Genomic DNA, 16,402 nt, shown 5'->3' on the forward strand with positions numbered 1-16,402 from the left:
TTGTTGTGTCTGGTGTAACGAGGAGGCAAAAACAAAAGGGCAGGTGTCTTATCAATCATTGGCAGCTCAAATGTATGGAGAATGATGGTACCCCTTAGGGAAGTGGCAGCAAGGGACAGGAAAGGACACCAGGTGCACTCATTGTGTATGGCTGGGGGTATCATTCAGTGTGCTGAAGAGGCTATTCCAGCAGCCATTGAGAACAGGGTGCAACAAACTCCAGACTGTGTTGTTCACTGGAACAGATGATGCCTATTGTGTAGGCTCCGAGGTCATGCTTGTTCATTCCAGTGACTGGCAGAAGGTTGAGAAGACCAGCCTTGTGCCTGGAGTTTCAACGCAGCTCACAATTTGCAGCATTGTCCATAGAACTGATGGTGACCCTTTGGTTCTGAGTTGTGTGGAAGGACTGGACCAGAGACTTAGAACATTATGTGACACACTAGGCTGTGACTTCCTGGACTTGCATCATAGGGTTGTTAACTGTAGGGTTCCCCCTTAATGGGTCATATGCGCACTACACATCAGGTGCTGCTACTCAGGTAGCTGACTGTGTGGGGGCTGCACACAAGGTTTTTTTTTTTGATGACTCTCCATCCAATCCAGATGATGATAGCTGTAAGAAACTGGAAGTATCTGTGTTAAGATTGGAAGAAATGCCTCCCACAGGTGAGAGTATTAAAATCCTAATTGGTGAACTGCTGAAGCATTCACAATAAAGTGCCAGAGTTTGAAGCACTCTTGGAAAGCAGTGAAGCTTACGTAATGCTGGGTACAAAAAGCTGGTTGAACATGAAACTGACAGCAGTGAGATTTGGGGGGAAAATTTGTGTGTATATCAAAAGGTTAGGCAATGGAGGTGGTGTATTTGTCGCAGTAGACTAGAAACTCAAATTGACCGAGGTAGAAATTGAAGATGCATGCGAGATTGTTTGGGCAAGATTCAGAGTCAGGGATGGCATAATATGATAATCGGATCGTTCTATCGTCCACCATACTCATCTCCTGATGTAACCAAAATTATAAAAGGAAACCCCAGTTCACTTGTACGTAAGTCACCTCACTTGTAAGTAAGTCCCCAACCGTACTGTAATCATCAGTGGCATAATCATTCAACAATTAAACTGGAAAATTACAGTATTGTTAGTGGTGGATGTGATAAGACATCCTGGGAAGCATTACTAAATGCCTTCTCTAAAAACTATCAAGAACAGATAGGTGGGATCCCAACTCATGATGGAAATATATTTGTTCTAATGGCAAATAGAACTGATCTCTTTGATGTTGTCCAAACTGGTATCAGTGACCATGATGTGGTTGTGGAATCAATGATTACTAAAGTATAAAGGACAACTGAAAAATCAGGAAGATATGTATGTTCAGTAAACTAGATATAAAATCAGTAATGTCATGTCTCAATGAGAAACTTGAAACTTACAGCACAGGTCAGAGGCATGTAGAGGAACTATGGCCCAAGTTAAAAAAAAAAAAAATACACCATGCACTGGATATATAAATACACAGTAGAACAGTTCATAATGGGAGGTAACCTCCATGGTATACAGTCACTGTAAAGAAACTTTGGCTATCAAGAGAGGTATGTGTGTTGACCGTAGCAGAATATAGTCAAATGAACTTTCACGAAACCCAAAGAACTTCTTGTCGTATGTAAAGGCTGTTATTGGCAACAAAGTTAGTGTCCAGTCCCTAGCGAATAAGACAGGAACTGAAATGGAGGCTAGCAAAGCAAAAGTTGAAACACTGGACATTTTCAAATGTTCCTTTAGAATGGAAAACCCAGGAGAATTGCCCAAATTTAATCCTGACACCACTGAAAATATGAATGAAATAAGTATTAATGTCAATGATGTTGTGAAACAGCTGAAATCGTTAAAATTGAACAAAGCTTCAAGACTCAATGGAATCCCTATCAAATTCTATACTGAATATGCAGCTAAATTAGCCCCTTTTCTAACTATAATCTATTGTAGATCCCTTGAACAGAGGGGTCACACCTGTCAACAAGCAGGGTAGGAGAAGTGATCCATAAAACTACCATCAAATATCCTTGACATCGATGTGTTGTAGAATCTTAGAACATATTGCGAGCTAAAACATCATCAGGTATCTTGAACAGAATGATTTCCTCAGTGCCAACCAGCTTGGCTTCCGAAAACATCGACCAAGTGAAACCTAACTCTCACTTTTCTTGCATGACGTACTGAAAGCTTTGAATCAAGGCAGTCAGATGGATGCAGTATTTGTAGATTTCCAAAAAGCATTTGACCCAGTCCCGCACCTATGCTTACTGCCAAAAGTACAATCATACGGGCTATCAAGTGAAATTTGTGACTTGATTGAAGAATTTTTGGTAGTGAGGATACAGCATGTTACCTCAGATGGAGAATCATCGTCAGATGTAGAAGTAACAATGGATGCATCCCAGGGAAGTGTGTTGGGGACCCTTGCTGTTCATGTTGTATATCAATGACCTTGCAGACAATATTAATAATAACCTCAGACTTTTTGCAAATGATGTAGTTATCTGTGATGAAGTACTATCTCAAAGAAGCTGAATAAATATTCAGTCAGATCTCGATAAGATTTTGACGTGGTGCAAAGATTGGCAACGTGCTTTAAATATTCAGAAATATACAATTGTGCACTTCACAAAATGAAAAAAAAGTAGTATCCTATGACTATAATGTCAATGAGTCACTGCTGTATCAGTAAACTCATGTAAATACCAGGATATTACAATTTGTAGGGATATGAAACGGAATGGTCACACAGGCTCAGTCATTTATTGGTAGAATACTGGGAAAGTGCAATCAGTCTACAACGGAGATTGCTTACAAATTACTTGTGTGACCACTCTGGAATACTGCTTGTGTGTGTGGGACCCGCACCAAATAGGACAGGGGATATTGAACGTACACATAGAAGGGCAGCACGAATGGTCACAGGCTAGTTTCATCTGTTGGAGAGCATCACAGAGATACTGAACTGGAAGACTCTTGAAGATAGATGTAAACTATCCCAAGAAAGTCTATTAACATAGTTTCAAGAACCAGGTTCAAATGATGATTCCAGGAATTTACTGCAATCACATAGGGATCATGAGAATAAGATTAGAATAATTACTGCACACACAGAGGCATTCAAACAATCATTCTTCCCGCGATAGGCAATAAAGGAAAAAGGGCTACTATTAAGTTTTAAAAACACATTCTTTTCCAAGAATTTTGTTCTTATTATATTATTACTTTCCATTTCCTTGCTTTGAGTGCAGTAAACTCCTTGATGATGGCAGCTGTATCATACTGCATTGACAAGATGACTGAATTTGACAGTCTGGTTGATTGTAAGTAGTTTTTTAATCATCTTTAATTTGCTGCAATTGTCATAAATATCCTCATAGCTATTTCAATGTTTTGATAAGCATCTAAAAAAAAAAAATTACCCATACATCGAAAACAAAAATTTTAAAATATTCAAATGGGAATTGTGACCATGCTCTTCATTAACTCTTTCTACTGGAGTTTGAAAGTAGCTGTTTAGTTAACTAGCTCTTTTGTGTCAACATATGGCACTAAAATCTGCTGCATATTTTTCAAAATAAGGTACACAGCTCTAACACTTTACTGGCTGGAAGTTAAAGTGAGATGAAATGACATGTTATATGTGAGATGTGTTAACCGTGTCACTCACTATTCTATCCAATATTTTGAAACATTCTAGCTTAAACAGTTCCACTCCAGTCCTCAGGTAGCAGAAATTCGCAAAAACAGAAAGCTTGCAGTTAAACAGCATATTATTTGCTTCAAGACCTGTTGCCCAAACTTTGAGATTCAACAATAAGGTAGTGAAGTACTAGAAAAGCTCCATTGTTGAAATGAGCTAGTTGTCTAGGCAGCAGATGTGTGAATTAAGCACAGTGTCGACACACAATCAAAGTGACTCATGTTTGGTCCTGCATTAATTCCCCCCACCCATCTCCGCTCCTATTGCCATTCGTGAAGGGACAATGTATAATGCGGGACCATCTCTCAGTTATGTTCCATATTCTGGAGTTGTGGGGTTGAAACATGAGTATACTTACAGTGATTTTAAAATGCATAAAGTGGACTGCTTGCTAAAACATCCCTTTAATTTATTAAATATGGAAGAGAAGCCAGGAACTAGGCTGTTAAGCATTCATCAGCCAACTACAATATTACACACACAACCCAAAAAACAAAACAAAAAATTGAGTCCACTTCTGTGTATGCTTTATTAGTAGCTACAATATTTTTTGGATGAGGCCTAAATTTACAACTGTATAATTACCAGATTTACTATTTTTCTAGTGTTTTTTAAGCAATATGATATAAATGGAGCTGATATAACAAACAGTTCAGAGCTATTCCATTATTTGGGTCCCACCAATGAAAATGAGCACTGGCCACCACTGAGATCTCTAGTGTTGCCTTTCTCACGGCAATAGCTGAGTGTTCAAGTGACATCAACTCCCTGTGTCAAAAATCCTTGCACAGTCTCAACTTGTAGCGACCCTTTGAGGCGCAACAACTTTTGAACTGTGTACACATTGTGTACTGCGCCACTAACAATTGATTGGAGACACAGAACTCTAACTCAACTGTACTGACAATCCAAGTTTAGTTTTGCACAATTATACAGCTGGCTATACCTAATGATTTCCTGCAGTTACAAAGAGCAGTGAGAAAGAAGCTCTGATCATGAAGAAAAAGAGAAACTGAACTGATGAGGGTGGTGGAAAACTTTTTCTGGGTAGTTGAGCTTAGTTAATATTTGTTAGAATTGAAATTTCTCATAATTAGAGATAGGAAGGAACAACCTGTATTTGCTTTGAAGATCACATTCAGTACTATTTATTCCTGATGACTGGCTTCAACATTTAAGACTGTTATCTTCTGATCCTCAAAAAACTTGTTGTTATACAGCCTTTTCCATTATGACTGTAACACATGCTATATTGACGTTAGTGGATAGTATGTAACACATTACTTACAGGCTTGTTAAAAATGAAATAAAGGTTTGTCACAAACATTTACAAAACATCTTGTGTGACTAGTGATGTCCACACACATACAATTAGATGCTGAATTGCATAACAATGCACATGCTTACATTTACAAGACAAGTTCAATACATGGATCCACGTTCTTTGAAGTACACAGTTCAACAAATATTTGTTAAATTGCACACACTTAACAAGAAAACTGAAGACAATAAATTATATATAAAAACAAGACTGTGCCCAGCAGCTGGAAGAAAGCACAGATCACACCTGTGTATAAGAAGGATAGCAGAAGGGACCCACAAAACTACTGTCCAATAGCCTTGACATTCATTTGTTGTACAATCTTATAAGACGTTCTGTGCTGAAATATAATGAGGTATCTTGCACAGAAGGAACTCCTCCATGCCAACCGGCATGGATTTAAAAAAACATAGGTTATGTAAAACCAAACTTAAACTTTGCTCACATGACATCTTTAAAAAAGTCATGGATCGAGGCAGTCAGATAGATGCAATGTCTCTTGATTTCCATAAAGCATTTGAATCAGCACCACACTTATGCTTATGATCAGAAGTGTGATCATATGGGGTATCAGATGAAATGCCTGACTGGATTGAGGATTTCTTGGTACAAGAATGATTGATAGATGTAGAAGTAGCTTTGGGTATACCACACAGAAGTGTGTTGGATCCTTTGCTGTTTGTATTGTATATTAATGATCTTGCGGACAACATTAATAGTAACCTCAGACTGTTTGCAGGTCATGCAATTATCTACAACAAAGTGCAGTTTGAACGAAGATGTATAAATATTCAGTCAGACCTTGATAAAATTTCAAAGTGGTGCAATGATTGGCAACATGCTTTAAAAGTTCCAAAATAACTGTGCACATCACAAAAGGAAAAACAACAACATAGTATCATATGAATATAGTATCAATTAATCACAGTTGGAATCTGTAAACTGATGCAAATACTTGGGTGTGGCACGTAGTATGGACTTGAAGTGGCTCAGTCATGGGTGAGGCAGGTAGCATACTGTGGTTAACTGGTAAAATACTAGGGAAATGTAATCAGTCTACAAAGGAGATTGCTTTCAAATCATTCGTGTGAGCCATCCTAGAATGCTGCTCAAATGTGTGAGACCTGTACCAGACAGGACTAACAGGTGATATTGAATACATACAGAGAAGGGCAGCACCAATGTTCAAAGATTTCTTTGACCAGAGTGTCACTAAGATGCTGAAAGAACTGAACTGCCAGACTCGAAGATAGACAGAAACTATGCCAAGAAAGTCTACTGGCAAAGTTTGAACAACCAGCTTTATGACTCTAGGAATATACTTTAACCTCTATGTATTGCTCCCATATGAGATTGTGAGGATAAGATTATATTAACTACAGCACCCACAAAGGCATTTAAACCGTCATTTTTTCCACACTCCGTACATGAATGGAACAGGAAAAAAAGCTCTAACAACTGGTACAATGAGACACATCCTCTGCCACGCATTTCACAGTGGTTTTCAGAGTACAGATGTAGATAAGTTAACAATATAATAAGATAAAGATAATGAGATAATATATAATAGTATAATATATAAGTTAAGATATTGATCATCAATTTCCTGAAACCTCCACCAACTACATAAAAAATGCCATACAAAAAAACTAGCAGCCAGGTGTTATGCTCTGCGAGATTGACAGCTTTCCTTTGAAGGATGGCATTCATCGAGGCTCAGCTCTGTCACTGTTGCTCTTGGTTACAGTAATGGATACATAGCGCATAAATTACAGAAGTGTTCACAGTGGACAATGCCATACACTGATGTTATGTTTTCAGCAGATACCAGGGAGGACCTTGAAACCAAAGTCCAAACATGTTATGATCATCTACAGAGATTGGGCCTTCATTTAAACATCCACGAGACCTCGAAAAGATTCCACCTCCTGGAACTATTCAAATGAACGAAGCGCCCCTTAGCAAGGTGACACATTCTGATATCTAGGTTCTCATCTACAGACTGATGGCTACGTGAATGAGGATGTGCAAGCAAGGATCAAATTGATCTCGATGTGACTTGGAGACATCACTGATATTCCTTGAGAAAAGAAGATGTCTATACCTCTAAAATCAAAGATATACCACACAATGGTGATTCCAGTTGCATTATATGCTACTGAGTGTTGGCACACACCCGGAAAAGCTGAGCACTCACTATGTCATAGAAATAGATTAGGCATTTTCTGCTCAACCACACCAATACAATGATCCGACAACTAACTGGAGTGGCTCCACTCAATAAAAAGATACAAGAAAAGACTTCAGTGGTGTGGACAAATCTTATGGACACCACCTACTTCAGTCATCAGCTCAGTCTATAATCTCACTGTCGGAGGCCGGAGACAATGTGAAACACCTAAATTATGGTGGCTAGACACACTAAATGCAAATCTAAAATCAAGAAGCTTATATCCACAGGAAGCATTAGATCATAAGAAAGGGCACACTTTGACCCAAAAAATGGACCCCATTCCAATGGGATGGTACTAGAAGAAGAAGAAGAAAATATTACAAGTACAAACATTGGAAAATAAAGTAGAACGTAACAATAATTAAATACAACAACATGTGAATGAGTATGAGTCGAAACTGATTAGTAGGTACAAAAATATTAAAAATAATGTAAACAAAATAGGATTACTGTGTCAGCCAAGTTGAGTGAATTGAGAGATCAATGGCTGGGGAAACTAAAGAGTGAAGATCTTACAGGCATAAAATTTCCATTTAGAAATTTGTACTTCCAGTTATCTCTAAAAGTACCCAAATGTGGCAGAAACGCCAGATGTGTGATAAAGTTAACACATCAGAATCCCTTCTGAGGAGGAAATGCTAAATTCTGAGTCTTTTTAAGACCATGAATTAGAAATTTCAAAATGTTTCTGTCAGGTGGGAGCCTAGAAAATGTTATATCTACATGTTTTGTGGCTGGAGCTTATGAAGAAAAAGAGGAGGAAATAAATTATGCTTTTATTATAAAATAGGTATCATTGTGTGCCATTATGCTGATGAAGTGATGCAAAAAAATCAATTATGAATTGAGATTATACACAAAACAAAAAGCCATGAGAAACGTGGTTAACAAGGATTTTTAAATTGCTTCACGCATATAGATGGCCTGTTAGCCACCTCATAATACCATGGATAATTTAAAACTGTATTATCTGACCTCCTTCCCCCTCTCCCCTCATCCCATTCCGTGATACTGGGAAGAAAAACTGGAGTTACTTTATGGTACTGTACATGTCTCAATTTCCCACTAGTCTCTTCATAATAGCTAGTAGCAAATTACTATGTGAAGCAGGTTGTTTAAGTTGTTCAGGTGCTGTGAGATGCCTATTGAACTTTCCAATACATCTCTGTAAAGCTTAGATATTGCACTATTAAACTGGTCACTTAGCTCTTACGTTAGTTTCAAGTTACGCACTTGATATGGCCTGATATGAGATCGAGGTAATGGGGGGTCACGAGTCTTTCTAAATAGTTCGTCTCTAAGATATTTACGTCATCCCAGAATAGTCTGACATTTAATGTATCTACTATAATATTCACACTTTTTCCATTTGTATCTCCACAGGCACTCTTTCCTAGGTATCTAAATGATGATACAATGCCATCAATTTATTGGTGGTGCTGTGCAGAGAGAATACAGGTGACTTCTGTCCACTTGTGTGTATTATTTTGTGTTTACTGATGTTTAACAAGAGTTGCCACTCACTACACATTGTGTCAATCTGTTACAACTACTCTCTAACTTCAAAACGACTTTTACGAGTGATTGGTTCTCAGTAAATGACAGTGTGATCCACAATCTTATAAGTGTACTGCTGACATTACTAAGTTAGCTATGTATATTGTAAATAGCAATGACCCTGTCATATTTTTCTGATCTGTGTTCAGTGTGACATTTGCTTCCATTTACAAGACTCCACCCAGAACAGTATTCAGAATCAAGTTTTAAAATACATGAATTTTCAAACACATATTTTATTAACTGATAGTTCACGAACTTATCAAAAGTCTTTCATATATTAAGAAAGAACTCAGCCATTTGACCACCATTACCTACAATCTTCTGGATTCCACAAATTAAGAGAGGGAGTTGTGTTGCTCACAGAAGTTGCTTCTGATAAAGAAACTGATTTGACTTGAGACAAGTCATTATATTTGGACCAAAAACAATTTCAACACTATTATTACGTCAACTTCATAACAGTCCTTCATAAAATCCTACAACCCACCTTAAAAATGAGTGATTTTGGTTCTCTTACAGCAATCTGAGACACTGGAGCAACTTGAAACAAACAGCAGCATTAACAGACACTTAGTTGCATATTCAGTAGGCAACCCATACACATATTCAGCAGGCAATTTGAAAGACGTGCACTGGGTATCACTGCCCTGAATAATCTATGTTGGACCACAGATACATTTTGCATGAGATGCCTGCCTTTTCTGCAGGAGACATATGTGGTGAAATAGAAGAATATGATCACTATGCTAAAGGCCTATTAAATCTGTTGGGGATGACTGAAATTTCATCTTTGTTGTATTGCACTTTACCTTCAGATGAACTTTGTAATATGCTGAATATACAGTCCTGTGGATCTAAACTATGCTAGCCGCATTGGAATAAGCCCTTACATCTTTCACTTGATTTTATTCCATCACTATTACCACAGGTCATTCAAATTTTCAGTGCTGACTAATGTCCTTCACAACCTATCTGATATTAAAAATGTACCATGTTGCACAGAAACATTTTTTTCAATGGCCAATAACTCAATGCATGTCAGAAAGTGTGACTATAGTAGTGACCACTTTATTTGCCTAATTGCTGCTTCATGGTTTCCCTTTGCCTGTGTTTCATTGCAACATGTTTTAAGACACCTCTAGGAATTTCTGTTGGTATTTATATATTTTTTGTAACAGTCTTGCTTGCAATTAAACTGTTAGAATAAATATTTTTTAAAAAATTATATAGTGGTGCATTTCTCAAGACAATATGTTACCCCCTTTTATACTAAAATATTAAGCAGATGAATCAATTTACAATGTAATTGAGAAAAGAGTAGCTTTAAATGAAACTTTTTTGCATTTATATTAATGTTAGTGCAAAGTAAATAAATTACACGTGAATGAATGTTTTCTTCAATGTGACAATGTTTCAATGTAATACACAAGCGGTTTTATTTGGAAAATCAATAAACTGTCTCCAGCTACCACACAATCCCTGTTGTTGTATTTCCCTTTGAAGTCATTCACTGAAAGTGCTCTCCGAGTGCGCAAATCAGGTGACAGCCAGTCCTTACGATATCCTCCCAGCCCTCCTGTGCTTGGTGACGACGATTTGAGTTATAGACAATGAAACATACCATTATTAGTGCGTCTCAATGGGCAATGGAAAATACCATTATTAGTGCGTCTCGCTATTCGATTGGTAACGTAGTGTGAACAAAATTCTTAATTGTACAGTAACTGATTTAAATCTTGTGGATCTCGACTGTGAAAACAGCTGCAACACAATGACAGACAGTTGCTGTGGTGGTACCATTCTCCTCGTGAAGCTACCAGTTTCCTTGATTTCTGGATATCCGGCTAAACATTTCCATGCTCACATTTCTGTGGATGATAGAACATAGGACTCTATATGTGTGAAGCAACAATGTTAAGAAAGATATCCTCCTTTCAGCCACACCACTGTTCTCCACACTGCAAACTCACCACTAGACTGTGTACCTGTGGATACTTGACACACAGCAATGTTGGAGAAAGTAGGAAAGACTTGCAGCAGATAGTGAGTATGTTGCTGCCAAAACTGCTCTAAATTTGGAAGGCACATTACCTAACTGAACAAGTTTCACAATCGCTTGATCCAATAGTGAAATATGCTCATGAGCCAGAACATTATGACCACTTGCTTAATAGTTTGTATGTCTATCTTTACAACTATAAAACATCACTGATTCTGTACATCAGGGATCAGACAGATTGTTAGTAAGTTTGTGGAGGCATGTGGCATTAGATATATATGCACAGGTCATGTAATCCACGTAAATAATGGGCCACTCATTTGCAAATGTGATGATGGTGTCCTATAGTGACCCAGAGATTTCACAGGATTTACATCAGGTGAATTTGGTCACCAAGACATCAGCATGAGTTAACTATAATGCTCATTGAACCATTGTTGCGCGGTGTTGGCTCCGAAACAAGGACAATCATACTTCTGGAAGATGACATCACAGTCGGGGAAGACATCAAGCGTGAAGGGCTGCAGGTGGTTTGTAGTTGTTAGCGTGTCTTTGGTTACTACCAAGAGGTCCGATGCAAGTGCAGAAGAATGTCTCCCACAGCATATTACTGCTCCCACCAGCCTGCATCTGTGGCGCGCTCCATGTTTCGAGCCACTATTCAGCTCGATGACGGCGTTTGTGGAGACGACCAGTGACCTAGTGTAGCAAAAATATGATCAACCATAAGAACAGACACTTTTTCATTGATTGACGATTGAATCCCGTTGATCACATGCCCACTGCTGACGTAACTGATGATGTTGTTGGATCAGCATGTGAACACGTAAGGATGGTCTGCTGTGGAGCTCCACATTCAACAGTGCACAATGAGAGGTGTACTGTTTCAGCAGACATGCCCCATATCACTATCTATTCTACTTTATACAACAGACAAGCCTCCAAACCCCCATGTTCTGTAAAGGTTCGTGGACATCCAACCATTAGTGCCTAGTTGTAGTTACACTGTCCTACCTCTTCCATAGATGCTCACGACAGTAGCATGTGAACATTCAACTAGCTTCGCCGTTTTCAAGATGCTCACTCACAGGCTCTGTGTAGTAATAATCTGTCCTTCGTCAAAGTTGCTTATCTCAGTGGATTTCCTGATTTGCAGCCCGTATCTTCATTAGGATGATCCCCCATCAGTGTCTGCTCCACTTACGAACTTTTGTTACCGCATCACATGCCCGCAACACCACCAAGTGGCGTCCATCATCGCAGTAGGCAGTGGTCATAATGTTTTGGCTCATCAATGTACACTATGCGCAATGAAGTCTCAACTTATGAGAAGTGAACGTGGGAGTTCCTTCAGCAGATCATTCAGTACTACTTTTCCCAAGTCGTGTGGGAACAGGTATGAGGAACACGACCTCTATAGCTAAGAGAAGGTACGAATATGTCACAGACTCTTAGCCTGTCGTTATCGTGGTTCTCACTTGTGCAGAGTTTGTGGCCTCTCATCTACATGTGTAAGTTGCTTAGAAATTAGACGACTGAGGCATAGGTTACACAGATTGGCCTCTCCTGTGTCAGAACTTCTTCCACACTGGTCCTGAATCTATTTGCAATATGGGAGCCATATTATTAATATGACTTGTGTTGTCCCTCTGTGTTAGGAGAGGCGGTACAGGTGAGAGGGGACTTCCAACAATGATTAGTTGAAGGGAGGACTATTTACCTCTTCAAGACACATTTCAAAGTCCACAGCAGGCTTTTTTCATCTGCACTCTTTTGGTATTTTGTAGATTTTTTTAAAAACTTTTTCTTCTACACAGATTCTCTCTCTTTCAAAAAATATGTGGCAGTAATGAAAGATAAACACTATTTCACTTAACCTCTTGTTTGAGTAGTGAGGTGAACTAAATGTCACTCATACTTACTGTTACATCTGACTCTGGAGATGATCTGAACAAACTGTTAAATATGTTGACTGCATCCAGGTTTCAAGAACCAATATCAGGGCCACCACTGGTCCAGCCTACCAGCAACAAGTCATGAGGGAAGACCTCACAAGTGCCAGAGCAGCATAACCTAGGAGAGCTATCACCAATGCACCTCCCTTGTGTACCATGTAGATTGTGATTTGACCACTGTTTACTGTGATCCGGTATAATTTGATTTTCTACCAACTATTTTCTGTGGTAGTATTTTGACCTTGGCAAATGACGACTTGATGACATAAGGATTAGCTGTTATATGAGAGAAGGAAGACAAATATTTGATCCTTGATTCACTTGTGCTTTTGCCACACCAAACATTTTTTGTTCGATTCTGTATCATTAAAGTGATGTAATTATGTTACTGGCATCTAAAACAACATACACGATTAAGAATATGCGGCCCCACCTCTAAATGAATAATTCCTGCATTAATACAACCTTGGAGAGCACTACAAACTGAATATTAAAATGAAGACAGGTGTTCTTTCAAATATATATTTTTAATCTTTGCCTCGGACATCTCTTCTTTCTTGTAATCGTGCTGCCGATCTTTAATGTCCATTTACATTACTTCTCTGAAAGACAGCACACCCTCACAGAAAGTCGTGACACTCTGTGGATTGACTACCACTGGAGCACCGATAGTGTTTCACGATTAAGTGTTTTGTACTTGGTATTTGTGAATTACTACCAGAGACTACCTGTAAAAGGCTATTTGATGGATTATATGTCCTTGTTATAATCTCAAAAATTTTTCTAAAAATGAAAGAGGTCCATCTTCCACTTGTATATCTACACACACATTTTGCAAGCAAAAATTCCGAACCATTTTCTGCCTAAATGCAATACATGTGTCAGGCAAATTTTTAACATCATGTAAAAATTCTTTCATGCTAGAGAAACACTGTGGTTCTTTGTAAAATCAAGGCACAAAATTCCATTATACCCACACAAATATCTTTCCACAAAATAATTCTTCTCTGTTCTTGTTTTATTTAATAATATTCAGTCCAGTGAGAGCTTCTAGTCATCCTTGTGCACAGAAGTATGCCTATAGTAGCCCAACTTCTAATGAACAAATTCGTAATGACTATTAGAGGGTTAAATTCTTTCCTGGGTTGTGTTTTAATATATTTTCAGCTTGGTCCCCAGCCACTACCCTGCTAATTCATATCTCATTGATAGATTTCATTCTGATATGTACTTTATGACTGTCAGATGAATTTTGAAAGTGCCCAGATTCGAGGTTGTACCAGTGTTATGAGAAAATGGACTTGTAAAGCAATGAACTGTGATACAAATTTCTATCTTTTAGCTTGACTGTTGCAGATCATTGTGTTATTTAGATCTTTGGCTGACTTGCTATAACAGTCACTGAATGGAATTTCCCTAAGCCTTTTTAAGTGCAGACGAGACAAGAAACTCTTCCTGTAAATCATGGTGATTACTTTTCTTGATAAATAGCCCACATATATTTGAAGTATTAGGGAAAGTCAAGATCATAGCAACCACATGTAATTTATCAGAGCAGGCAACTAACTGATAGCCTCTTTTGGCAGTGTTCATATGAATACTTCCAACCTTGGATTTATTATCTGGTACAGTACTTAGACCAAATCTCTTACAAATGTCTTGTCATTTCACAAATTATATGACTTCAGTCCAATAAGACTTTTCATTATCATCATCTCTGAGTGCCTGGAAAAATATTGCAGAGCAGCTTCTTAAACTGTGTACCAGAAATGATTGCAGTAAGTGCCACACTAACTCTTTTCTCCAGTATCAATTACAGCATGATGATCTACAATCGAAATTCATATTAATAACAATGCAAAAGCTTAGTGTTAAAATTATGGGAAATGGACTGGACTGACTGAAGTACTGACAGCACTCACTCTGCTTAACACTGTTCAATATTCCAGCTTTTGAAATAAAAAGTACACTATATAAGATATATTTTCATGTTCCAATGAAGTAAGATACTGCTCATATTTTACATCTGACACACAAACTATTCTTTGTGGAGCATATTTGTGCAATTATTCTTTGATTATGAATATATAATCAACAGAACTCAGAACAGATAAATTAGTAAAGGATTTTGTAATATGCTAGTGATAATTCATTGTTTTCGAATTATTTATAATATAAGGATAGTAGAACAATGTGTGTTAAAGAAGTTGTTGCAAGTAGTCTTACTTATCATCTGCACTGAGTTTTCCTTGTCTTTTATTTGCTATTAATTTTACTTCAAAGAGACAAAATATTGTTTTAGTTCACAAGGCTGTAAGCACAGCAGCAGTATGTAATGAATTATGTACATGACTTACAAAAACCTTGTACGAAACATGTTACACTGGAACAGGTATGGAATTTACTAGTGAAATGAAACTGAATAGCAAGAAATACAGAAATTCAAATTAACTAAAGTGCGAAATTAATGCCTGTTACCGAGGACATTCAGGAAATAATGTGACTACAAGGGATATCTTAAATTTCCCATGTTCAAAGGCATCGTTTCCTCGTCGCTTATATTTCTTTTCGCGGCATAATGCTTTAGGATCATGTAAGCATTCACGTAATATAAAAAGATTCAAGAGCAGTAAAGTTCGGGTGAGTGATTACTTTATTTCCTCGCAGTTAAGTAAGTTATGTTGGGAGAAATTGTCAAATTTTCATACTTTTGATGACATGTTTCAGACACTGAATCGTCTGTTTACTGGCTCTGCACGCCCCAACGGGTTATACACAACGGGAAAAAAAGTTCAATCCTTTTGTCGTACCTGTTCAAGGCTGCTGTTCACCTGCTCAACTGATGATTGTAACCGGTCGGTCGGGAGCAAAGTTCATTTTACTTCTTACTAATCCTTCATCTGTGTTACCAGTTACACATGATAACAGCCCGCATAACTACTGACACCCAAGGCATTTCCCCCGCCATGCTTACACGATAATTTTAATTCGTCGAACACAATTAATTACAAATTTGGATAGAAATATATTTGTGTAGAACAGATGTGCACGTTGCTTTTTTATTTTAAAATATCTTTTGCTTATTATTACTGCTAACATTGAAATGTCAGTCTTATAAGAACGTTTAAAACTTCAAATTTTATTTCCTTTTCCTTGCGGTTAACAATGTCATCATTTTAATGTGAATACGGAAGCTTGAAATTCCTATATTATTACACAAACACCTTGTATGAAATCATATCCACATTTACTCCAGCACGGCCGCCTAAACAACAACACCCGTTTCGTAGGTGGCGTCGGTTTCAGTAGAGGTGGCCTAGGCCTTAATTAATCTTTTGCGAATGCCCCTTATTGCACACCAGAGAGAGAAGTGTGTTGATGTTACAGTCCCAAATAATTGTGAAACCGCATCACATGGTAAAGAAGAGAAATTGGTACGACTGCCAATTAATACTGTATGTATAAAATTTGGCAACTCTCACCTAATGAGCTCAACTTAGTACCTGAACATGTATTACCTTTCTGACTAAAACAATTCTTTCCAGTTTCGACTACTCTTGGCGCTCTACAACCACCAAATATTAGCACAC

The 16,402-nt window shown here is 37.9% G+C and overlaps 1 protein-coding gene across 4 annotated transcripts in view; it reads right to left on the reverse strand.

Moving 5' to 3' along the window:
- The window catches only part of LOC126174869 (probable serine hydrolase), a 71,571-nt gene extending 55,424 nt beyond the window's left edge, over nucleotides 1-16,147 (reverse strand). The window contains exon 1 of one of the 4 annotated variants that reach the window (XM_049921280.1): nucleotides 15,623-15,990. The gene's annotated coding sequence lies outside the window, so the exon portion shown is untranslated. Of the gene's footprint in view, nucleotides 1-15,622; nucleotides 16,013-16,036 lie in introns of those variants that run through there. The other 3 variants (XM_049921279.1, XM_049921277.1, XM_049921278.1) reach the window with 3 other exon arrangements.
- Nucleotides 16,148-16,402: the final 255 nt, after the last annotated feature.

The sequence above is a fragment of the Schistocerca cancellata genome, chromosome 3, assembly GCF_023864275.1.
Source record: "Schistocerca cancellata isolate TAMUIC-IGC-003103 chromosome 3, iqSchCanc2.1, whole genome shotgun sequence".
NCBI classification, from domain to species: Eukaryota; Metazoa; Arthropoda; class Insecta; order Orthoptera; family Acrididae; genus Schistocerca; species Schistocerca cancellata.